The 26304-nt window shown below is 40.8% G+C and overlaps 1 long non-coding RNA gene across 2 annotated transcripts in view; it reads right to left on the reverse strand.

The window, feature by feature from the left end:
* The window catches only part of LOC112547652 (uncharacterized), a 106838-nt gene that overhangs the window by 75348 nt on the left and 5186 nt on the right, over positions 1–26304 (reverse strand). For both annotated transcript variants that reach the window (XR_012904890.1, XR_012904889.1), the window contains exon 2: positions 13218–13387. This is a non-coding gene — a long non-coding RNA (uncharacterized LOC112547652). The remainder of the gene's footprint in view (positions 1–13217; positions 13388–26304) is intronic.

The following is a 26304-nucleotide window of genomic DNA, read 5'->3' on the forward strand; positions in this document are numbered from 1 at the left end:
TAAAAATTTAAACAAATTAACTGGAATGTATTCATATTATACAATATGTAATTTGGCAATGAATGTATAATTAAATAAATAATTTAGAATGATACAGAGATCTTGTAAGGCATAAGCTCAAAGAGCCATAATTAAAGTTGCATTTTCATCCTTAATTTTGCCTTCCTGACTTTTGAGTGCTTGATTTTTCTACCTCAAGTTGCACATTTTAACTTTTGAAAGTTTTATTTCTGAATATTTCTGTATTTCCAAATACCATATTTCCTGAGAGTGACGGAGTGGTCAACCCAAACCAGTGTAACTACACATCAATAAATTAGAATAAAACCACAGTGGAATCACACCTGAATAAGTTTATCAGTTTTTAAGTAGCTGATTAAATTTTCATACAGGATACATTTGTGCATGGTTCACATCCTTTGGGAACCAGATTTTATTCTGGGGTGTTATATTGCATAGAACACACAATATGAGAGAGAAGAATCATGCTTTTTTAATGCTTTTTCTTATCATTCTGGTTTCTGAATCTCTACAACAGATGTATTTACTGATAACCAAACATAAACAATTGATACATACACAAATCTGTCTTTTCATGTGTTAGTTCTTGTGACTAACTGCACGTGATGGGGTGAACGGGGGGCCTCTGTCTGGCTACACACACACACACACACACACAAAACACACAACGTCAACTAATGCTGCTTCCATGTCACTCACACAGTAATACAGCTGGCCACCTGCAGTAAACCAGTTTGTACTAACTCTTCTCCATAATAAATCAACTTATATTGGCTCTCCTTCTACTTGTTCAATTTTTTGGTGAGAGGCTGAGCTTATCCCACGCACTGCAACCTTCTGCTGGGGAAGTAAGGGGGGAGCTGGAATCCCTTTCTCTTTCCCAATCTGCTCCCTGCCCAGTTCGGCCCTGTTTATGGTACCTACTCCTCACACGGCTTCCAAATCCTCACTCATCTCTTTCTCTAACCACTCAGACAGAACTAGTGCTGTCATGCATTTGCTTTCACTAGGATTAAAAAGACACAGAAGAACATCTATAAGGTAAACAGATACTGTCCGCAGTAGGACTACCGCTCCTTAATACACACATACATACACCACATTGCAAAGTCGTTGCTATCTTTTGAGACAAAAAACATAACATTTATGAAATACATCAACACTTCATAACGTAAGGCTCAGTCTGTATATTTTCCTTCCCTGATTCTCAAAGCCATATCTGCAGCAGTTTTTACAGCTAATACTACATGCTCCAAGAAGTGAATGGACTGTTGTTTCATCTGTCATCTTATAATCATTTACTATTAATATTAAACATTGGTTTGATTCTTTCAATAAAGACTCAATCTATTTTTTCCTTAGAGAGAGTATAAAAATCAAATAATGAAATAGGTCCACACCCATTTCCTGAAGTTTGCTTTCAAAGATTATTCCCCCTGCCACATTATTCCTGTGCCGTGTTTATGCAGAAGTAAAAGACACACCTCTCTCTCACTCCTGTAAATGTCAGCTGTGCACTAGCTGGTCAAATTAGAATGAAGCCCAAATACTGTGGTAACATCAGTGAAATGGCTGCAGCAAGAGAAAGACAAGAAAGTTGCACTCCTGAGCTGAAATACCCCATCCAACCACATATACTCTGTATCTTTTCAGAGGACGGGTGCAAAACTCTTTACCATAGCAAGTCTCCATTAGCGGATAAATTTACAACCCTCTCCGAAGTCATTTACAACACTCTCCAAAGTCATTTGAAAGCCCCTAAACACCAGGGAAGGGTTCAAATCTTGGGTTAGGGCAAATATATGTGTTACTGTATCAGAAAGGCAAAAAATTCCTTGCTCATTGTTGACTCTTTCTGGATTCTTTATCGTAGTCACATTTCAGTTTCAATCAGGTCAATACAAAGAGAAGGGCATATATGAAATTTGCACCCTTTTTCACATATACTAAAATTATCTTTTTCAACTCTTGAAACAGACCTCTCTGATCTTTATATTATCCATTACAGGACTAATAAATGCATACAACAGCATTTTCTAATCTGATCAGACAAAGTGATCATTATAAATGGCAGTTTCAACTGAAAATGGGCTCCGTGTTTTTGTAGAATTAAAACCAAGGAGCAGTGATTACACACCACCTTGGTAACCCTTGTAATCTTCAATGTGTCTCATCAGAGAATCTTGCAATTATACTACATGCATGGGATTGTTAGGCACTGCATGTCGGAGGCATTGTAACAGGTGTTTGCTTTTTCAGAGAAATGACATTATTTAAGCGTCATTGATCAATCCATAAAGGAAAAAAAAACAATGCTGTGTTATATTTTAAAACCGCATGCTGAAAAACTAAAACAAGATTCCTTCACCTAACCTTTCGTCAAAAGATACTTTAGCAGGGATACACATCTGTCCTGATAGCAAAAAAAAGAGCAACCAGCTTAACTTTTACGTACCTGCTGAAGTTTTATGAAAATTGTGAGGAGTCCTGTGGCACCTTCAAGGCTAAAAGATTTATTTGACCATCAGCTTTAATGGGTAAAAACCCCTTCTTTAAATGATAGACACATTTCAAATGGATCATTTCAATCTACAAATTCTTCAAAACCATTATAAATTCAGTCTGAACCCCCTTATCTTCAGCTTTCCACCTTGGGAGGGAAATAGGCTTTGTCCTATAATTTCTAACTCCTCAAAATAATGATGAAGCACATTGGCAGGGCACTAAAGCAAAAAAGCACTATTCTGTTCTCCACACTATTTATAAACAGAAGGCTTCACTGTCCAATACCATCTAACTACCACATTTTTATCTTCTGTGGTATGGGAAATAAATTATCCATACCACAGAAGATAAAAGGAAAAGAGAAAAGTTCAGAGTACATCAAAGCCTTCAACCTCAGTTGTTACAATGTGCTCTGCATTACGTTAGTACCTGTTCTTTACTATTCATGCAATATGTCCTTTCCAGTAGGTATTAGCTGTTAGCCCAAATGTTCTTTTTGGTAAGGTGACTCAGCAGCTGGCAGTTGAGATATTTTAACAGTGAGCACTGTAGGATGAGAATCCCCTCTGTGCTGTAGTTTGTCATCTTTACATATATATTGTTATAGCGACACCTATTGGTGCCCGAGTGTTAATAGTTCACAGACATTTACAGGGATTTGGGGCTCAGCTATGAAAGTTTGGGCTGAAGTTTGGCATTAAGGCCTTTTGTCCAGGAGCAATACTCCTGTATAACTTATAAGCAGGACAGAGAGAATTCTATATAATGTTGCATAAAGCCTCTGCTCGAGCTATTACTTGATTTACACATAAATTTTCTGGAAATGCATTAAACTGTAAGGTCCTGCCAACACATGACTTAGAGAATGACAAAACCAGCTGCTGACTGCATTGCTTTGAACACTGTTTGAGGGGGGGCAGTTGTCTTCTAAGTCACTTTGTCACTGATTATTAAAATGGAAATTGTTCTCAGTCAGTTGTTATGCTATGGAAGGTATCTTTGTAACCATTGAGCTTTAAAGCTTTGTATTTGTCTCTATGTAACTTGCAGCTACCTTGCTTTTTAAATTCTGCATCTTGTTGTTAAAATTGTTGAGTTTTGTAACTTTCAGCCACTTTGCTTTGTAAGTTCAGAAACCTACCGTAAGCTTGGTGATTGATGAGCCTTGCAACTTTAATCTTTGTAACTCTCAGCCATTTTGCTTGTAACTTGCTCTAAGCTACATTCCACCCTGTGATAAGAGTCTGTGTGAATGGAGCATGTTTGGGGTGAGGAGAACAGTAAGGCCTGGAGCCAGGTGGTGACTAATTAAAGACACAACACCGCCCTAAGCAAACAAAGGACCCGGACTGAGGGAGGTCTGGGCATGCTCCTCGGTGACCAATGGGGAGGTAGAACCCCTGCATGAGTGACAGGAGCCACCCAGTTCTAATAAAAAGAGAAAGCGTGTGGCAGAAGCGCTCTTTCTGATCAGCTCATCAGCTGGGATCCATGGCTAGAGGCAAACCTCTGGAGTCATCAGGTCTTGGGTTGCTCTGCAACCCAAGTGAGTGGCTGAGGGCATAGATGAATGTGTGTGAATGGACTAATGAATGTGTGTGTTTGTGTGGGTGAGAGAGATAGCACCATCCCCTTCAGTTTAATCCCATAGTGGCATTCAATGACAGCTCAATCCCCTGTAGTGGATTGTTAATTCCTCATTTAATAAATCCATATGGTTATGTCTACACTGCCACCCTAGTTCAAACTAGGGTGGCTAATGTAGGCATTCGAAGTTGCAAATGAAGCCCGGGATTTAAATATCCCGGGCTTCGTTTGCATCTTGCCGGGCGCCACCATTTTTAAATCCCCGTTAGTGTGGACTCCGTGCCCGCGGCTACACGCGACACATAGTAGGTAGTTCGAATTAGGTTCTCTAATTCGAACTACCGGTATACCTCATTCTACGAGGAGTAACAGTAGTTTGAATTAGAGAGCCTAATTCGAACTACCTACTCCGTGCCACGTGTAGCCGCGGACACGGAGTCCGCACTAACGGGGATTATAAAATGGCGGCGCCCGGCAAGATGCAAATGAAGCCTGGGATATTTAAATCCCGGGCTTCATTTGCAACTTCGAATGCCTACATTAGCCACCCTAGTTCAAACTAGGGTAGCAGTGTAGACATACCCTGTGAGTGTAACCCTGGGATGGTCTCCAGTGAAACTGGGATAACATAATTGTGTAGTGAAACTTTTTAGGGTATATTCTGCCACCCTTTTGCTTCTGTTGTTTTAACCTTGAGTGATACAATGGGGCTAGCAGTACTACTCTATGAAAGTACAGCTGGTAGAACTGAGTCCTTAAAAGAATTTTTCCTTAAAAGAAAAACATAGTAGCAAGTGAAACTCTACAACGTGAGTTACATGCGCATACATGTGAGTTGACTACTAAGTAAAAAATGTTTTTTTAAACTTTTCAGTAAACTGAATCCAGAAAGTGAAGAGTTGCCTATTATTCTTCTCTCAGATAATATTAGCGGTCAAGGAACTGAGCTTTAAAATTGTAGTAAGATGATTACAGAAATCAATGATTTAAGAGGTGCATAAACTATATTAGTGACAGAGGCCTTTTCCTACTAGTGCAGGATTGTTGCCTTGTTAGTAGTGCTAATTATTTATGCCAGCACCCTGAAGCCCCAGTCAGTGATAAAGACCTGTTATCAGAGGTGCTGCACACAATTATAACCAAAGAACTTACAGACTAATTTAAGACAAGGCACATTAAGTCTTGGATAGAATGAAGAAAAAGAAAATGGGCAGGGAAGTATGAAGAGAACAGTGATACTTGTGAGTGCATTGTCAAAACTAATTTTGATCATGCAAAACAATGGGGTTATTGTTAGTTGGTTCAGGGAAGAAGCTGTACCTTAGTATCTCCATGGATACTTTCTCCAAAACACCATCTGCACTCTCTCAGAGTGGAATCCCACAAATGGATCCTATGGAACCCCTTTTACAATGGATTTATCAGACTTCACAACCCCTTTTTACCAACTATATTACTTCTGCAGGCCCCATTGGGTTTGGACACTGCTATAGACTTCTTTCTCTCTGTGAGCCTGTGGGAAGTATGAAACTGCAGTCAGTAAGGATAGCCTCTTTAAAACCAGTACTATGTATTCATCATAACAGAGAGAGGAAAGAGTTAAAACAGAAGCTAAAAGCATATCATGTCACCCCAAACTCAGCCCTTCCTTGCCAGTGTATGTAGGATTGATTTAATTTTGGGTGGCTGAACCAATGTGCAGCCACTGTCTCTGCAGACCCTCTGTTTCTCCTGACTCACCTGAGGTTCAGCGTTTTAATTTCTTTTAAAGTATTTGTTTAAGAGTTCGTGCCTAAAAGCCCCTAAGGTTTCCTTACTGGAGTCTATAATTTAGTTTATAAATGATAATTACTTACAGAGAACAACAAACAAAAGCTGAACAGCTGACACAGCTTACACGCTCTCTGACCATTTTAGTCTACTTGTCTATATCACCCACTGTCTGGACCGCAATTCTCTACTGTGTCCAGAGATCTCACTTAGCAAACCCCTCTCCTGTGCTTGCTGATCCTGAGCTGCTGCTATTGTTTTCTCCAGATATCTAAATGGTCAATGAGATTTGGAAAACAAACAGTCTCAGTCCCCACTATCCATCAGACAAGACAGGAGGAAGAGAAAACTAGTTAGGACTAACAAAGGCCTTTCAAAGGTTTTATAACTGAGCTCAGACACCACCTTTCACAGCCTAACATTGCTGAATCTAACAAGTTTCAGTCAAGCTTTTTGGCATGTAGGATAACCTCATTCAGCGGTGGAGGGGGAGGGAGTCCTCCCTCCCCCCTTTTGTCATTATTTGTGGATTATGGACAGATGCCCAGACTCTGTCACACTTGTTTGGCTAGGCTATCTAAATATAATACTTTTAGTATAAGCTCAGAAGTCTCTCTCCAGGCCCTTAAAAGTTTGGTTTATTTTCCCTGTACTTCCTCATGTTAACGTCTCTCTGCTAATGAATTTACAAGACTTGTAGTCTGAAAATAAACATCTTCAAGATTTTGAATTAGCACGCACCATGCAACAACAAAAAAACAAATTAAAGCCTTTATCATGCGGTAAGATCCAATAGTGTGGATTCTTCAGGGTACTATTAAAGGCTACAACAACAACTCATCACAGGATTGGGGCACTGGAATTACCTACAGAGAGAAATTTCCCAGTATAATTTCACTGATAACATGCCCTGTGTGGCACTATTATTTTGGAACAAAAGTGTGTCAACACAAAGGGGCACCAAGAGACTCCATGTGCCCCTGGGCAAGGTGCAAGGTGGGGGGGGGGGGCAGCTCCACATGCCCATAAGGGACAAGGCATTGGGTGGAAGGACCAGAACTAAGGCCAGAGCAGCCAGTCCTGAGCACTGCCTGGAGTACATCATGTCATCTCCCTGGCAACCCTCAGCGCTGTCCGGAGCACGGCGCTCCCCACCCTAACCCTTAATGCTGTCCAGAGCACGTGACATTCTGGTGACAGTTTAAAGGGCCTAGGGCTCCAGCCGCTGTCACTGCCACAGTAGCAGTGGTGGCAGTTGGGAGTTCTGGACCCCTTTGAATCTTTGGGTCCTGGGGCAACTTCCCCCTTTGTTTCCTCCTCCCCATTGGCAGGCCTGTCCACACAGGAATTAAACCAGTATAACTACAATGATATAGTAATAGAGAGGTAGCCATGTTAGTCTGATCCTGCTAAAATAAAAGGAAAAACTATGTAGCACTTTAAAGTGATTACAATGATATAATTAGGCCAGTAGATTTCCCTCAGTAAACAAGCCCTTAGTAAAGACCAAAACATACTGATTGTACATATTGACTATCCAAAATTTCACAAACCAATAAGGAGCTCTTCTTAATAACCTTAACCATTCCACTCTGTAGAACTGAATTTGATCCAGTTTGTAATGAAGCAGCAGCATAGTAAAGCAGCTATTTTTTCAAGGTTGTTAATAACCAAATGGAATAATTTAAATCCAAAAAGAAACATAGCGCAATTGTTGTTGCAACAAACCAGTACTTAACTTCAGCACTTCCTGGTATTTTCACTGATAAGCTAGCAACAATTGCAGTTATGACATAAGATGTCCAAATTCTAAATATAAGCAAAAGTGCCAGACATCTACTGGGGAGCACAGTTATCTACTCATTTAGAGTTTCAGAGCAACAATAATGAGATTAATATGACCACAATGAAACAATTGCTGAGGCTGCTACAATCCTTCTTCCTGATAACACAGGAGTCTAGCAATCAAAACAATGGCACTATAATCCAAGATTCAGAAATTGTGCATGTTATCATTTCATGAAAGAAAAGCCACTGAGTTTGGGCACTCTTTGTGCTCTCATCTCTGTAATTGAAATAATTAATGCAACTGACACTAAAAACAAATTGATCTTTTGCATCCTTTTGTATTTTGTAGGCTGAAATTCAATAAGGACAAATGCGAAGTACTCCACTTAGGAAGGAACTATCAGTTTCACAAATACAAAATGAGAAATGACAGCAGAGGAGGGAGTACTGCAGAAAGGGCTCTATAGCTCATAGTGGACCACAAGCAAAATATGAGTCAATAGTGTCACACTGTTGCAAAAAAAGCAAACATCATTCTGGGATGAATTAACAGGAATGTCGTAAACAAGCCATGACAAGTAATTTTTCTGTTCTACCGTACACTGATTAGGCCTTAACTAGAGTACTATGTCCAGTTTTGGGTACCACATTTCAAGAAAGATGTGGAGAAATTGGAGATGGTCCATAGAAGAGCAACAAAAATGATTAAAGGTCTAGAGAACATGACCTATAAAGGAAGACTGAAAGAACAGAGTTTGTTTAGTTTGGAAAAGAGAAGACTGAGGGGGACATGATAGCAGTTTTCAACTATCTAAAAGGGTGTCACAAGAAGAAGGGAGAAAAATTGTTCTCCTTGGCCTCTCATTATAGGACAAGAAGCAATGGGCTTAAATTTCAGGAGGGGACATTTAGGTTGGACATTAGTAAAAAAAAATCCTAACAGTCAGCGTGGTTAAATAGTGGGATAATTTGCCTAAGGAGGTTGTGGAATCTCCGTCACTGGAGATGTTTATGAGCAGGAATTTGTATGGAATTCAGGAGTACATGTGGGGTTCCCTTTCTTTCCGTATGCCAGCATCACAGTATCCAGCATTCTAACACACAAATTCTCTTCTTTTCTATGAATCTGTGACAGGGTGAACTCTCCACATGAGCCCTGCACAATTTGTGTTAGTCTGGAGGGCCCAATCAGCTAATTAGGCTGCAAATGGGAGCTGTAAGCCAAAAACAGTTGGTCGGAGAGAACAAGAATAGCCTGTAACACCAAGTGGCAGGCTACAGGCTATGTGGTTGAGAACATAGATGTAGCAAGTTGGAGTTTTGGGTGCTTCAGCAACCCCAGGTTTTGCACCTGGCTTTCCCTGGGAGCTGGCCTTGTTGCTGGTTCATCCAGCTCTGGGTGCCAGCTTCCAGATGGCCCCCATAGGACCGTGCCAGCCCCATGCACTTTGTTAGCCCTCCTGGGGTCCTGACATCACAGGCTTTGCTGGCCCCTGGGGTCTCGGCACCTGCTGGCTCCACTGGCTTTTGGGATCCCATTGCCTGCTGGCCCTGCCACAGGTTCTGCAGCTCACCAGCCCCGGGCTCCCACTGCCAGCAGATGCCCCCAGCTGTAGCCACAGCTTGGTGCAGCGAGAGTTGTTAACTCCCCCAGATTGGATACCATTTGCAGCAATGGTATCTGGTCCATCTAAGGATGTAAAACAGATAACCGCTTAACCAACCCTGTGTGAGGGGGGATACTCCAGGCTGACCAGGCCTACTTGCACCACAGGTGGAGGCTGCCTGCCATGGCAGACTGGTTAACCAATTAAACATAATAAAATACATCTATATTGGCATGATCTTGCGCAAATACTCTTTAATGCAAGAGTTCTTCCATTAAAGTATTTGTGCAAGAGATCCACACACTGGCATATGCCTTTGCGCAAGAGATGTGTTTTTGCGCAAGAGCATTCTATGATCCGTGCCAGTGTAGACGCTCTCTTGCACAAGAAAGCTCCGATGGCCATTTTAACCATAGGGCTTTCTTGCGCAAGAAATTAAAGTTGCCTGTCTGCACTGGCCTTTTGCGCAAGAACAGTTGCGCAAGAGGGCTTATTCCTGAGCGGGAGCATCATAGTTCTTGCGCAAGAAGCACTGATTTCATACATTAGTTCGTCAGTGTTCTTGCACAAGAACTCCCCACCAGTGTAGACAGGCAGCATGTTTTGCGGCCGCTTTTGCGCAAAACCATGCCAATGTAGATGTAGCCAATATAGTTTAACTGGTTAAAATTTTAAATGCAATTTTATATCCCTAGATCCATCCAATCTGGGAGAGTTGGCAACATGATCTCTATATGTCTAAAGCTGGGGTGGGAGGGTGCTACTGAGCAACCCCCACCCCAAAAAGTAGTTCCCGTGCCATTGGCTGAGAGAGGGCAATTGCTCCCTGGGAAGGAGAAGGCAGGTTTTGAGCTGCTGAGAAAAGCTTCAGAAAGCAGCCATGCCCTGGAAAGAGGAAAGAAGATTTGAAGCTGGTATGGCCAGAGAAAGGAGGGGAACCTGAAGTGTGGGAAGAAGCAGTAAGGCAGAGAGAGGAAGCCCAGATCTATTGATCATCTATGGATTGGAACCTGCAGAAGAGGATGGGCGCAAGCTCTCCTACCTGCCACTCAGAGCACGACATAGACCCAAGGCAATGAATGGGAAGGCTGCCAAGGACTGGTGTTGGACTGAACTAGGAAGAGGGAATGCCGAGGGCTAGGTAACGGTAGAGATGCTGAGGATACTGGTGTGAAAGGAGCTGAAGATTAAAGTCCGAGTGATGTATGCAAACCGTGCACGGGGGTGTCTGCCTAAGGAGCTAATCCACATAGTGAGTGATCAGGAGGAGATGCCAACACAGCAGTGAGCAGAACATCCCATGAACAGACCCCAAAAGGCCCATCTCTTTATTATTTTGTTCACCAATTAGGCTTACTTTCCAACACATTGAACTTCATACATTTATTTCAGTCCCAGACATCTCTGGTTTCCCAGGCATGATCTTAACACACTCCTTGAGTTATATCAGCTGGCCTCTTTGTATGGACTAATTCAGTCTCTTGCTCTGTTGCACCTTTCCCCATAATATCTGTTTGAGTTATGGTAATGTCTTATGAACAGTCACTTCTTTTTGCAGGTGAGCTCACAGTTAGGGTAAATGTGTAGATCCACTCATCACAGCATAAAAGAGCGGAGGGGGGAGAGTGTTCAGATTTGAACCAAGTTCAACTCCAACCTTCATTGCTCAGTATCTTTATTTGGCACACAGCAGTGCTACATAGCATTGATCAGACTGAGATGCTGTGGAGTGATGGGTGCAGTGGATGTTACAGGTCCAAAGCTGCATTGAAATCTTCTCCCTCTATACATTGCATCAGAAGTCTTTGGATTGGCACGGTTACTTTGCAGGAACCAATCCCAGTGAAGCACACACTGTCCATGCTTTGATTTCTTCTATACCTCATCTCTACATTCCTAATCTATTTTGTCCTTCCCTATCTAGTTCCTGAGTGTTTCCCCATCTTATCTTACGTGGCTCAGACATTTTGTCTTCTTAGTCTATTGACCTATTTACTTGTCTTATTTAACACATTGTTTTCAACCAAATAATGTATTTCCTTCACAAATCCTATCTTCCCTTTTCCTTTCCTAATTCTATATTACAGGCCAGGCTTCAGCTACAGATAAGGCTACAGTGGGGGAATGAGGATAAAGGAAATGGAAGAGAGAAAGGTTGGTAATTAGGAAGAAAGGGGGAATAAGAGGTGGGAGCACCTGACAGACTTAATTTCTCCCTCTCTGTGTGTGTCACAATCTGGGGGGTATTCTCCTTGCGGTGGAGAATTTGATTCCCTTCTCAAGTGCCCTGATATCTGAATGGTCCTTGCTCATCAAAGAGATCTAAGCACTTCTCCCATCTCCTGTGCGTGCTGGAATTTGGGGGCTCTAAACCTCTGGAGAGGGGAGTTCCTTTTTCTGATCTCCTCTCCATGTGGGAGCTAGGAATTAGGAGGGCCTGGCCCATCTGTTGCAGGTCTGAGCTCCTCTCCTCGTCTCTCATGATGGAGCCAAGATTTGGAAAAGCTCTGAAAGTTACTCAAATTTTAACCTCTGAAAATGAAGAAATACTGAGTTAAGATACACACCACCCTATGTAGGGAGAGAAGGGTTGGCTGGATGTCTCAGACACAGCTGAGTATGGCTGAAAAAAAGAGGTGATGGGGGGGAATAACTGGAGGGCATAGTGGAGTACAGGGCCCAATTCTATATACAGTTCAGGTATATAGTCAGGGCAGCAGGTGACCTTCTAGTAAGCTGCTGCCCACAATGTGTATGAAGCAGCAGAAGATTCCAGACTATCGTGAGCAACTTTTCCCATGCTAATAGCTTCAATTAGATGAAAAGGGAGGGTCAACAGGGAATACTGGCAGGGGGCTATGTTGCAATATCATTTTGCTCTATAGTTTAACTCCCTCATCATTAAACACCTAGATCACTCCCATATCTCACCTTACTGCTGATAATTCCCATGGCAAAAAGAGCCCTGTTCCCTATTACTGACAACCTACACAACACAATGCTGAAATTATGTGCATTAGATCTCTCAAGTTACACATGAATCGCTTTCCTTTGATTACACATGTAGGGAGGACACATGGCTCAGAGCCCTCCCCCAAAAGGAGCTGCGCTCCTGATATTACAATCAGGACTCTGCCAATCTGCTTCAACTAATTCCCCCACCATTCAGTGCAGCTTCATCTAATAAGAGAATCCAGGTGAAATGCTTGCAGAGAATTCCCAGTCTATTGCCAGTCTCAGGGAGACAAAGTTAAGCCTCATGAATGTGTATTTTAACTTTTTATTTCCTGGTTCTCAGGAGTTTGAGTTTTCTTAAACATGCTGTTCTGGAAGAGCACAAGATTCTATCAGACAACCTTAACTTTGCATTAAAGATGACATATCTCCAGTTCATACACTTATTACTCTACCAATAATTTCCTAACACTCTTTTTTTAAGCCACTCAAAAATGTGGCATCTTCTTTCTTTTAGTAAATTAAAGCAAATATACATGAATGGTTTCACCAATGTTTTTCATAGGCAAATAATAGAACGCAATATTGGGTGGTTCCAAGAAACTTTCCCTTTTCATTCCATGGATTTATACAAGGAACAGATACAATCTAGTTTTAGTATAGTTTGAAAGGTCTACTGTCCTTTCAATCAATGAAAAAAGCATTATTCTTTTATATTACCTTATCATATACCACCGAGAGCTGTGCAGGGTTTGCAGAAGTTCAGTGTAAATAAAACCAAGTAGGTTAATATATATATATATTATGCTTCACTTTGTAGTACTGTAAGTTTTATATATATATATATATATATATATATAAAACTTACAGTACTACAAAGTGAAGCATAATATTTATCATCTAGCTAAGTTAAATACAATGGAGATAACTACAGAGTACATTTCTTTCAGTTTTCCATTTACTTCAACATTAATGGACTCTTACCTCTCAGTAGTCTGAGGTGATTCAGTCTCCTTTTTGTATTCATCCTGTAGGGAGCTATTTATAGGAAGTGTTCATTTCCCTTTATTATAAATAGATATTAATCAGCCATTTATGGTCTCCAATACTTTTGCCTCAAACAAAAGAATCACCAAGTCCTGTTCTCACAGCACCTAGAAAGTAAGGATGCAGGTTTGGTTTTAGTTTAAACACTTTCCCTGACAGAAACAACAACAACAACAGAGTACAAATCAACTGGCCATTCAGTTTTCATGCTGGATTTGGGTTATTCTATTGTTGGATTCATGAAGGTAAAGAGGAAATTAAAAACAAACAAACAAACAAACAAAGAAAAAAACCTACACGAGGAAAAGGATTGCCAGAATACAAATGAGGCTGGTGTGCATGGAACCATTTCTGTGGACAGTTTTGGAAAAGTTGAAAATTTGATTTGCAATGTGCAATGAAGGGTAACATTTTCAGAAGTGCCTATGTGACCTCATAGCCTCAGTCTCATTTTCAAAATTAGCAAGTGCTTAGTAGCTTTAGTCCCAATCACTTCAATATGACTTAGATTCCCAATTTCATTTTGAGTATGGGACTTAGGCGTTTTTGCAGGCCCAATTAGAAATATGTCGTAGAACAATTTTGTAAATAGAGATTTTTGTACTGCAAATACATGAGTATGAATACATGAGAACCAGAAAGCGAAACTAACTAGACACAAAAGTGAAGCTAAGCCATCTAGTTCCATAACATAAGCGGAGATACAAAAAGGTAAACAAACAACATGAGAAAAGGAAACAGGATATTCAGAATTCTTAAATTAGTAATAAGTTAATATGGATGATACAGAAGGAGAAACGTGTGGTGTGTGCTCCCTGACCCCATCCTGCAAACACTTATTACGGCTTTCTCACAGCAGAAAGCACTATGCTTGCTAGTCAAGTCAGAGCCTGGTTTTCAAAGGCTGAGCACTCATAACTCCAGCTCAAGGCAATGGGAGCTGCAGGTGTGGAACATTCCTGCAAATCAGACATGGCAGAATCAAGCCCATAATATTTAGCCATACTGAGTTCCTATAAGGTTCTAGCCTGAAGTTTTATCAAACTTGTGTGGTAGCTTTTGCAGTTCTCCTTGTGGTGAAAGCTAAACTTTCTATCTTCCTGAACAAAGGATGAAGTAAACATCCTTTGGTTTATAGAGCTTGACCTTGTAAGGTGCTGAGAGCCTTGAACTCCCATTGAAATCCATGAGAGTTGTGGGGGCTCAGGGATTTTCAAGATGGTAGGATCATAGACACTGATTCAGAAACACTAAATCCTTATCTTTGCCTTCATTTACCAGTGTTGGTAATGCAGGTAGGGAAAATGGTATTTTCTTCCCTTTACCGAGCTAAAGGTCATGTAAAAACTTCTTTCCTTCCTCTCATTATTAGGATAATCTTCTTTAATACAGTCAGCTACAATATATGCATGACCTCCATAAAGAGCAATGGCCCATGACAAAACTTAAAGAGATTTGTATTATATTATTAAGCACATAGATCATAAGACTTAATGACCTGTCGAAGATAATTTTTCAAGACAGCCAAAGGACTTTACAAATGGCAACCAAACAAGGTTGTATGCAGAATGTGATTTTCTTTTCACAACCTTATTTTGAAAGCCATTGATATTCAGCTCTTTCCCATCTTTTGCAACAGGGCAAACCCTGATCTCACTGAGGGTATTTCTACAGTCAAACTAGAGAGGTAACTTCCAGCTCTGATCAAGCCAATGTACATGTACAATGTATCCGAGATGTTACGACGGCATTGTCAAGGATTATCCGGCCCTCTGACTACTACCCCATGCTACTCATCCATGTGGGCACAAATGATACTGTGAGGTGTGACACTGAGCAGATCAAGAGTGACTACAGGGCTCCAGGAGTACAGGTGAAGTATGGGTGGAGTTTGGAGCGCAGATGGTATTCTCTTTGATCTTTCCTGTCGAAGGTAGGGGCCCGGGCAGAGACAGCTGCATCCTGGAGGTCAATGCCTGGCTCCGAGGATGGTGTCACACCTCGACCATGGGATGCTATTCCAGGAAGGACTGCTGGGCAGAGATGGCATTCGCCTTTTGAGGAGGGGGAAGACCCTATTTGGACACAGACTGGCTAACCTAATGAGGAGGGCTTTAAACTAGGTTCGATGGGGACAGATAAGCAAAGCCCACAGGTAAGTGGAGAATATGGAGTCCTGAGAGATGGGTTGGAAATGGGAGGGAGCATGAGCTATAATGGCAGAGAAAGCGGAGGGTCAGAGCAAAACTGGGAGGCAAGGTCAAATCAGTATCGTATATGCCTATATGCAAATGCAAGAAGTATGGGTAATAAGCAGGAAGAACTGGAAGTGCTAATAAATAAGTACAATTATGACATTGTTGGCATCACAGAAACTTGGTGGGATAATACACACGATTGGAATGTTTGTATGGAAGGGTACTGCTTGCTTAGGAAGGATAGACAGGGGAAAAAGGGAGGAAGTGATGCCTTATATATTAAAAATGAACACACTTGGACTGAGGTGGAGATGGACATAGGAGACAGAAGTGTTGAGAGTCTCTGGGTTAGGCTAAAAGGGGTTAAAAACAAGGGTGATGTCATGCTAGGAGTCTACTACAGGCCACCTACCCAGATGGAAGAAGTGGATGCGGCTTTTTTTTTAAACAACTAACAATATCATCCAAAGCCCAAGATTTGGTGGTGATGAGGGACTTCAACTATCCAGATATATGTTGGGAAAATGACACAGCAGGGCACAGACTATAGAATAAGTTCTTGGACTGCACTGGAGACAACTTTTTATTTTAGAAGGTTGAAAAAGCTACTGGGGGGAAGCAGTTCTAGATTTGATCCTAACAAATAGGATTGAGAATTTGAAAGTGGAAGGCAGCTTGGGTGAAAGTGATCATGAAATCATAGAATTCACAATTCTAAGGAAGGGTAGAAGGGAGAACAGCAAAATAGAGACAATGGATTTCAGGAAGGCGGATTTTGCTAAGCTCAGACAGCTGATAAGTAAGGTTCCATGGGAATCAAAACTGAGGGGTAATACAAGTGAGGAGAGTTGGCAGTTTTTCAAAGGGACATTGTTAAGGGCCCAAAAGTAAGCTATTCTGCAGCATATGAAAGATAGAAAATATGGCAAAAGACTGCCTTGGCTTAACCACGAGATCTTGCATGATCTAAAAATAAAAAGGAGTCATATAAAAAATGGAAAGTAGGACAAGTTACAAAGAATGAATATAGGCAAACAGCACAGGAATGCAGGGGCAAGATTAGAAAGGCAAAGGCACAGAATGAGTTCAAATTAGCTACAGGAATAAAGGGAAACAAGATGACTTTTTATAAATACATTAGAAGCAAGAGGAAGACCAAGGAAAGGGTAGGCCCACTGGTCAGTGAGGAGGGAGAAACAGTAACAGGAAACTTGGAAGTGGCAGAGATGCTCAATGATTTCTTTGTTTCGGTCTTCACCCAGAAGTCTGAAGGAATGCCTAACATAGTGAATGCTAGTGGGAAGGGGGTAGCTTTAGAAGATAAAATAAAAAAAGAACAAGTTAAAAATCACCTAGAAAAGTTAGATGCCTGCAAGTCACCAGGGCCTGATGAAATGAATCTTAGAATACTCAAGGAGCTGATAGAGGAGGCATCTGAGCCTCTAGCTATCCTCTTTGGAAAATCATGGGAGACAGGAGAGATTCCAGAGGACTGGAAAAGGGCAAATATAGTGCCCATCTATAAAAAGGGAAATAAGAACAACCCAGGAAACTACAGACCAGTAAGTTTAACTTCTGTGCCAGGGAAGATAATGGAGCAAGTAATTAAGGAAATCTGAAAACACTTGAAAGGTGGCAACGTGATAGGGAACAGCCAGCATGGATTTGTAAACAATAAATCCTGTCAAACCAATCTGATAGCTTTCTTTGATAGGATAATGAGTCTTGTGGATAAGGGAGACGTGGTATACCTAGACTTTAGTAAGGCGTTTGATACGGTCTCACATGATATTCTTATCAATAAACTAGGCAAATACAACTTAGATGGGGCTACTATAAGGTGGGTGCATAACTGGCTGGATAACCGTACTCACAGAGAAGTTATAAATGGCTCACAATCCTGCTGAAAAGCTATAACGTGGGGTTTCGCAGGGGTCTGTTTTGAGACCGGCTCTGTTCAATATCTTCATCAATGATTTAGATATTGGCATAGAAAGTTGAAGATGATACCAAGCTGGGAGGGGTTGTGACAGCTCTGGAAGATAGGGTCATAATCAGAGCTCGCTGAGCTGCGGCGAGCCCCGCTCGCCAGCCGCGCTGTCCGGCAATCTGCACATGCGCGATCGTTCTGCGCATGAGCAGATCGCCCAAACCCGGCTCTTCCGGGTTGTAATCTACTTGCCACGGGCGAGTAGATTACATAGATTGTCGAGCCTAGTCATAATTCAAAATGATCTGGACAAATTGGAGAAATGGTCTGAAGTAAACAGGATGAAGTTTAATAAAGACAAATGCAAAGTGCTCCACTTAGGAAGGAACAATCAGTTTCACGCATACAGAATGGGAAGCGACTGTCTAGGAAGTAGTATGGAAGAAAGAGATCTAGGGGTTATAGTGGACCACAAGCTGAATATGAGTCAGCAGTGTGATGCTGTTGCAAAAAAAGCAAACATGATTCTGGGATGCATTAACAGGTGTGTTGTGAGCAAGACAAGAGAAGTCATTCTTCCGCTCTACTCTGCGCTGGTTAGGCCTCAGTTGGAGTATTGTGTCCAGTTCTGGACACCACATTTCAAGAAAGATGTGGAGAAGTTGGAGAAGAGCAACAAGAATGATTAAGGGTCTAGAGAACATGACCTATGAAGGAAGGCTGAAAGAAATGGGTTTGTTTAGTTCAGAAAAGAGAAGATGGAGGGGTGACACGATAGCCATTTTCAGGTATCTAAAAGGGTGTTGTAAGGAGGAGGGAGAAAACTTGTTCATCTTGGCCTCTGAAGATAGAACAAGAAGCAATGGGCTTAAACTGCAGCAATGGAGTTTTAGGTTGGACATTAGAAAAAAGTTCCTAACTGTCAGGGTGGTCAAACACTGCTATCAATTGCCCAGGGAGATTGTGGAATCCCCATCTCTGGAGATATTTAAGACTAGGTTAGATAAATGTCTATCAGGGATGGTCTAGACAGTACTGGGTCCCTTCCAGTTCTAGTATTCTATGATTCTATGAAAAGAAAAGTGTAGGTGCAATGGCAGTGTTGGTGGGATAAGCCAGCTGTGCCAAGTGTAACCCCACCTGGTAACCTAAGTACTTAGGCTGCTAGCTTATCTGACATCTGCACTGTCATGCCTATGCTGCTGTTTTTAGAGCTCTAGCTCTATAGCATGGTGCGTCATCAGCAAACTACACCTCTAAGTATCGGCCAACCCAGGAGCTCTGCAGTGCTGGCTCATATCTATGAGGCGTCCATTTAAATCAACCATTTAAAGAGAATTTACTAAGTTTTGCTTGAACTAAGCCCACCATTTTCAGAACCCTGTAGGAGCAAGCCTGTGATTTCCACATATAATTGCAACAACTTCAGGTATAAGAAGTATGCACATGCATTTGAATGGATTTCTTCTCTTTTTTTCATAAAAAGTGGAACTATGGAACTCATTGTGCCATCAGTCTATAGGGTTTACACAAAGGAAGTTACCATCAGAATCAAGCCCTATCATTTCTAAAGTAAAAGTGATCTGCAGAGTGCCCTTTTTTGTTTTTAATTCCTGTACCAGCACAGATTTGCACTGTAGGGTGCCACACTGACTTCAGTGGACTCTCTGTGCGCTAGGGTCCTCACTAGCAAATCTTGTTGCAGGATTGGGCCCCGTAACAAAGAAAAAAAAAATCTAGGGTTGTTAGTGAAAGTTAGTTATCACCACCCTACTATCCCCCAGAAAACCTGGGATGCATTAGAAAATGAATGCAGGGAACACGAATTCCAGATTTCACTGGCTTTGGTAGAGACTTTTCTGTTACATTTATTGGTAGATTTCATACATTGATATAAAGGAAGGGACAGAGGATTATTTTAACTTCATTTTCTTCCACACGTACATTAGGCTTTGAGTCAAATGTTAACATTTTAATATCTATTTGTTGCTCTGCATTAAGATCGTTTACATTCCTTTGTAAATTTCCTTTTTGTAAAAATTCATCCTTTGGCTTTTAGACTCCATGCATTTTCCCAGTCAGAGGCCTCTGTAATGCTTTGTTGGCTTTCTTTTCTGTTTAACAATTTATTCAATAGTGCATTTTCGTCTTCTAAAACTAATCTGCACCTTTATATATACACACTACTTTTTTTTTTTTTCAAAATAGACAATTGACCTTTCACCCATCTTTCTCTCCAGAATGCTACCCAGACAGGACAGAAGAGCAATTGGATAGGATGTGTAGGTATCCACTTTTATGGCTAGTTTGACCAGTTTTCCCATTGGAAATTCCACCACACTCCTTTTTCCCCATATAGGCTATGTCTATACTACATGCCTTTTTCAAAAGAGGCTTTTTCAAAAGATACTTTTGAAAAAGCCTCTTTCGAAAAAGAGCATCTAGACTACAATCAGTACTTTCAAAAAAGCAAGCCGCTTTTTCGAAAGAGAGCACCCAGACAGTCTAGACGCTCTCTTTCGAAAATGCACAGTTTGCATTATATAGCGCCTTTTTTCGAAAGAGCACTTTTGAAAAAAAGGTGTTCCTCATAAAACGAGGTTTTCCACTGTCGAAAAAACTGCCGTGTTCTTTTGCTTTACTTTCGAAAGAACACGGGAGCAGTCTAGATGCAGGTAAAGATTTTTTGAAAAAAGGCCACTTTGTGCTTCAGTCTAGACAAACCCTAGTGTTGTATAATTCCAATAGACCCCTCACACTGCTTTCAGAGAGACACTAAGCTTCATGTTTCAAATTTTATCTTTACGTGGGGATGTATTCTTGTTGGTATCTAGAACCTTTTCAAGTTCCTACAAATCAGTATAGTATCTATAATAGTTCATGACTCTCTTCATCCCAGATTAAAAGACAAATAATTGATTTACCAGGTTTAAGCAGGCTCAGATTTAACTCATCACAATTTCCATGATCTCTGAGAAGAATTTTGCCAACCTGTGTCACAATATTTCCTACAGCTCCTCTGTAAAACTAGATTTTCACACTCCTTTAAAGCACTGGCCATCACTGAGAATAAAGTGACTAGTGGTTAGATCACTCTACTGGGAGTGAAGAGAGCTAGGCTCTATTCCTGACTCTGCGTTACCTTAAATCAGGGCGCTTCTCTGTGCATGAATTGTAAAGCTGGTCAATAGAATGGACAAAATTTTACCGCAAAAATAATTTACAGAAATTTCAAATATCTTCCATTGATATTAAGAAATACTTGGAAAATTTCAAACTAGCCCCCCTAACTGTGGAATAGGGATAACAACACTTATTCATCTTGTAGTGTTTTGTACTCTTCAGCTGTAAATATTGTATTATTATTATTACTGCTAATGTTCCTATGGAACAAATGTGACCTTGTTTCTTTAGATCCTAATCAAAGACCCATATGCTTCTAAGCTGCTCAGATTTCAAATACACATATGTGCCACACACTGCCCTTTTGCAGTGGGTTTCTACATTTTCTAGTACAAGGAATCCCTTGTTGAGACCTAGTGTTATTTATGTATTTGTACTGAGATCCAACAATTATGAAATTCTGAGTTGCCAATGTTATAATTTGAACTTGTGATTCCTGAGAGTCTTTGTGCTTCAAGCAAATTCCTGTACCACTAAGTTATTCTCTTAGTTAGCACCCAAAAGACGACAGACAACCACACACCAGAATGGAAAGACATGAGCAAGAACATATATTGCTAAAAGTATCTTGACTCTCAAGATGCAACATTAAAAGGGAAACGTGCTCTTGGTTGTGATGTGATTATTAGGAACTTGAAGCAAGGTTATTATATTCCATAGAAAGCTTGAAGAACATGCAGCTGAGATGATGTTATAAATCAGCTTTGGAAAAATGGGATTTCTCTATCAGCAAATGCTGCCAGAATAGGGTACACTAACTGGAGATTTGTATTCAGTATCCAATGTGATTTTATATACAAGAGCAAGATCAAAACTCTACCTTCAGACCATGATTTCAAAATGAACTAAGCAAAATAATTTTAAAAGGATGGAGGCACTCCTTCAGCCCAGCTACACCTCAAGTAAAATCAAAAACTGACAGACCAAATTCACCACTGACCAATCCCCTAATGTGTGGGGCAATATTTTAAAAAAGCAAATGGGATAATCTGGGCAGTTAAAAGCCTGTCAGCCTGACACTGATTAATAAAGAAATGAAGATAGGTAATAGAAATAATGGTAATCAATACAAGTGTATAGAAAATAGATCTTGTCAAACTAAATGTGATATCTTTTTTGATGAGAATTCAAGTTTTGTTGATAAAGATAACAGTGGTGCTAAACAGACTTCTCTAAGTCATTTAACCTGCTACCACTTTACATTTTATTTAAACGAGAATGACACAAAGTCCATGTGGCACACATTGCATGAATTAAAAAAGCAAAACAAAATAGGGATCATCATCAAATGGGCATGTTTCTTGTAGGGGGGGGTGTCTCAGGGATTGTTCTTAACTCTGTACTACTTAAAAAAATTAACTAATGAACTGGGAGAAAACAGAAAATTGTTACTGAAGTTTGCAGAGGGCACAAAGATTGAGGGACAGACATTTTGAGGAGGACAGGTCACTGATGCTGAACAATTTTTTGGTAAGTTGGTCTCAAGTGGATAATATAAAATAACACATCTATAAAGCTAAAGGAATTGGAAGTAGTGCCTACTGAAAAACGCAGGATTTTGGCATTTTGAAATGTCATGCAAACATTTCAAAAAAAATTCTTCTTGAAACACCAATGCACAGAAATGAAATGAAATTTGCTTCCTAGGACCTGCAGCCACTGAATGAAATTGGCATTGTTACCTCTCGTCTGACCTGCTCTACTTAGGAGTATTGGTGGATAATCAGTTGAACATAAGCTCCCTTGTGAAGATGCAGCCAAAAGGGTTAATACAATCCCTGGCTACATAAACAGGGGAATGGCAATTAGGAGGAGAGAGATAATATTACAGCTATTGGATACAGTGACAAGTTCTGGTTTCCACAGTCAAAGTAGTATGTCAAGAAATTGGAAATGGTTCAGAAAAGAGCCACATGAATGAATGAAGGATTGAAAAATAGGCCTTCCAGTGAAAGACTCAAGAAGCTCAATCTGTTTATCTTAAGGAAAAGAAGGTTACAGAGTGAACTGATCAGTCCATAAGTAACTTCAGGGAGAACAAATATTTGATGACAGAATGCTTTTCAATCTTGCAGACAAAGGTATAACTAGAGCAAAGAAGCTGAAGTTAAATTTAGACTGGAAATACATATTAACTATGAGGGTAAGTAACCACTGGAACATCTATCCAAGATTTCTGAGAGATTTTCTATAACTGGCAAATTTTAAATCAAGTTTGGGTGCTTTTCTAAAGATATGCTGTAGTTCAAATAGGAATTAATTCAGGGGAATCTCATTGTCTGCATAATACGGGGGCTTGAACTAGATGGTTACAATGGTCCCTGTCCCTGCTAGTTTTGTAAGCATGCTGGCAGAATTCCATTTTTATTTTTTCCCTGCTTTCAATAATTGTTACCAGTTTTCATTTTTAAGATTTGTTTCTTTATTTTTACATTTGTGTGAGGGAAGGTTTGGTGTTAGCGTTAGGGCAGCTCTGGTGGGGAAGAGCAGAGATCCTCTAGCTTGGGAGCGAAAGAGCAGGTCCATGACAGCAGAGCTACAGAGTTCTTCCTGCACTGCCACAGAAGTCATTTAGCAGTAGGGTGTTCTCTTACAAAGGCAGGGGCTTGTCCACCTTCTCCTCCATGTGGTCATGGACTGGGATCTCTGCTCTGCCACACCAGAATCATAGCCGCCGCCCCACACTTTGTGCCTTCAGGACTTGGGTCTCACCAGCCCTGAAGCAACATGGGCATCCAATCCAGCTCTTTCACAGACCTGCTCTCTCAATCCCATAACAGCAGGGCTGCAGGGATCACCTAGCACTGCCACGGGGCCAGTGACCACTGATCCCTTCATGCTCAACAGCAGTTGCAGATGGATTTTTTTCTGGTGATTTCAGTGTGTCAGCTAAAATCAACATTTACTGAGTCAGTGTTCCATGCAAGCTGTACACTTATGCAGCCACTCAGGAGGAGATTCATATGCCTCACAGCTGATTAGCGGAGCACCCACTGCTAGGTTTTTGTTTCTACTGGAGGTTCCCATTGGCAAATGCCTGGGTGCACATACAAATATTCTGCCCACGGATAGAAAAGATTAAAGAGAACATTTCTGACAGTTATTAATTAAAACTGAATTCTGCCGAACCTACTTGTAACGCCATGAATTTATGAATTTGCACCATGGACCAATGCACTACATCCACTCAAAATATATTTACTCAAAGACTGTACTGAATCTCTGTTGGACTACACCCCCTTCATAGAGTACCAAAAGCAGGGCTGGATTACCCAATAGGCAGACTAAGCACATGCTTAGGGCACCAGCAAAACAGGGGCACAAAAAAAAAAAAAAACAAAAACGAGATTTTATGGTATAATATTGTTTATTTTGAATTACATATGCAGGGGGCACCATAATCTTTTCAGTGCTTAGGGCCTCTAAAGGTCTTAATCTGGCCCTGACCAAAAGCTATATGTTAGAGACATGGTGCAGAAAAAGCCATTTTCTTACATATAGTATGGAACTGCTGCTCCTTTGGACTGGTATCTTCCAAGATGAAAAAATCCAATCACATAACTTATATAAATGGAAGAACAGAACAATTCTGATTCTGCGCATTATGACATCTAAGCAAGTGGGTTAACAAAACAACAGTAATAATAACTGGATTCTGATACTTAATTGAGATCCCTCCTAAAGTAAAGATGTCAGAATGTCGCCCCCAGAGAAGAAATTAATAGTAAGGAATTAGAATGAGTAAGACTATTATTTTGGTAATCCATCTGTCAAAAGTCACAGTATCCAAAAGGACTCAAAAGTATGGGTATTATTACATACAAACAAAGCCAGCTACACATTTTTCCAGTAGATCTGATGAAGTTAATGTAATTAATCTTCTTCAAACTGAAATGGAAACCTAGTAAATATGGTTAAATTATATTACATTGAAACTTAGATTTATTTTTATTTTCCTTTCTCCATTTGCTTAAAGATACCATTTTTTGGTAAAGAATAACTTTAAAGGTTTGAGAGAAAACAGGCCTAAAGCATAAAACTGCCCTCTTCCTGTAAATTCTCCTTGATAATATCTACCTTTTGGAGCTTTAATAGCTTTTTTTTTTGGCATGATTATCATTACATGCCTACAAATGACTTGAGAATGGTTAGGCTGCTGGAACTGCTGCCTAGTGACAGCCCATCATCCTTACTATGATTGTTTCCTTGTACTCCCCCATACGTCTTGTCTTCTTATTTGAGATACTCGTGCACGGATTGAGCTTTTGTTCTGTGTTGGTACAGCCCTGGCACATGACATCTGGGCTTCTGACTATGACTCCAGTGTGCTATGGTTATAAAACTAAATACATTATAAGTAATAAATATTAGGGCTGTCAAGCGATTAAAAGTGTAATTGCAATTAATCGCACGATTACAAAATTTCAGCACGATTAGTTGTGCAATTAATCATGTGCACCTCCCCTTTGAAACACTGTGGCGGCGCTTCAATGGGGCAGCATTGCATGGAGCCCCAGATCAGCTGGAGTCCCCAGCTGATCCCGGGCTCCATGCAGCACTGCCGCTTGGAAGTGCCACAGCAGCATTTCCAAGGTGCAACACATTAGGAGCCGGGGATCAGCTAGGGACTCAAGCTAATTCCTGGCTCCGCTTGCGCTGCCCTTTTGAAGTGAAGCTGGGAGTCCCCAACTGATCCCCGACTCCTAATGTGCTGCCCCTTAAAAGTGCCAAAACAGCACGTCAAAGCGGCAGCGCAAGCAGAGCCAGGGATCAGCTGAAGTGCCCAGCTGATCCCTGGCTCTGCGTTGCAAAGCACCTTTGAAGTACTGCTCCGGCACTTCCAAGGTGCTACGCTTGTGTCGCCCCTTGGAAGCGCCAGAGCGGCACTTCAAAGGGGCAGTGCAGCATTAACACCTGCAATTAACTCGTTAAAAAACTTAATGTGTTAACCTGTCCTGTGTTAATCGCAGGCGTTAATGCAGGTTAAATGACAGCCCTAATAAATATAATCGTATTTGTCTTTCTGTGAAATATTCATGTTTGTGTTCAGCATAAGGTTAGACAGGGCTGATAAGGCTCTATTATAAACAAAGCAACTATAAGTAAATCCAACTCCAATGATTTTCTTTAAGAGAGTCGCCAGATATGAGCCATTACACGTATTTTGTGCTAGCCTATCAGTACATTGCAGTATAGCTTTACAAATGTCCTAGTGCAGCTACCTAGCACAGATTCCAGCCTCATGGGAATTCTATGCACACTAGACTAAATGATCATATCTCTATTCTTTGAGCATTTGGTCATCTAGTGCCATCATTTCTCCTTTACTCATCAACCAACCAGACAATTTAAGCCAACATTACTTGACATGAAACTAGAAATAGTATGTATATAATATCGCAGTAGAGTCCACATGGATAGTTAATGCACAGCATGCTACGGCACTGTAGAGCTATATCCCATCTTGCTGTGCACTAACTCACTATCTAGACTGACAAATCCTCAGACATGGAAGCTAATTCTTCCACTTCACTTGGTTCTGGTGATGCTTCATCAGGTGAACTCTCTCTACTTTTGCACACAATATTTTAAGAAAGAGGTGAATAGGAGACCTACATAGATTATAAAAGCTTGAAAAAGCGTTACCAGAAGGAAAGGGGGAAAGAATTAGGCATGTTTACACTAGTAAGGAAAAGGCCAAAGACTACATAAA

This window comes from Pelodiscus sinensis, chromosome 6, assembly GCF_049634645.1.
Source record: "Pelodiscus sinensis isolate JC-2024 chromosome 6, ASM4963464v1, whole genome shotgun sequence".
Classification (NCBI taxonomy): Eukaryota; Metazoa; Chordata; order Testudines; family Trionychidae; genus Pelodiscus; species Pelodiscus sinensis.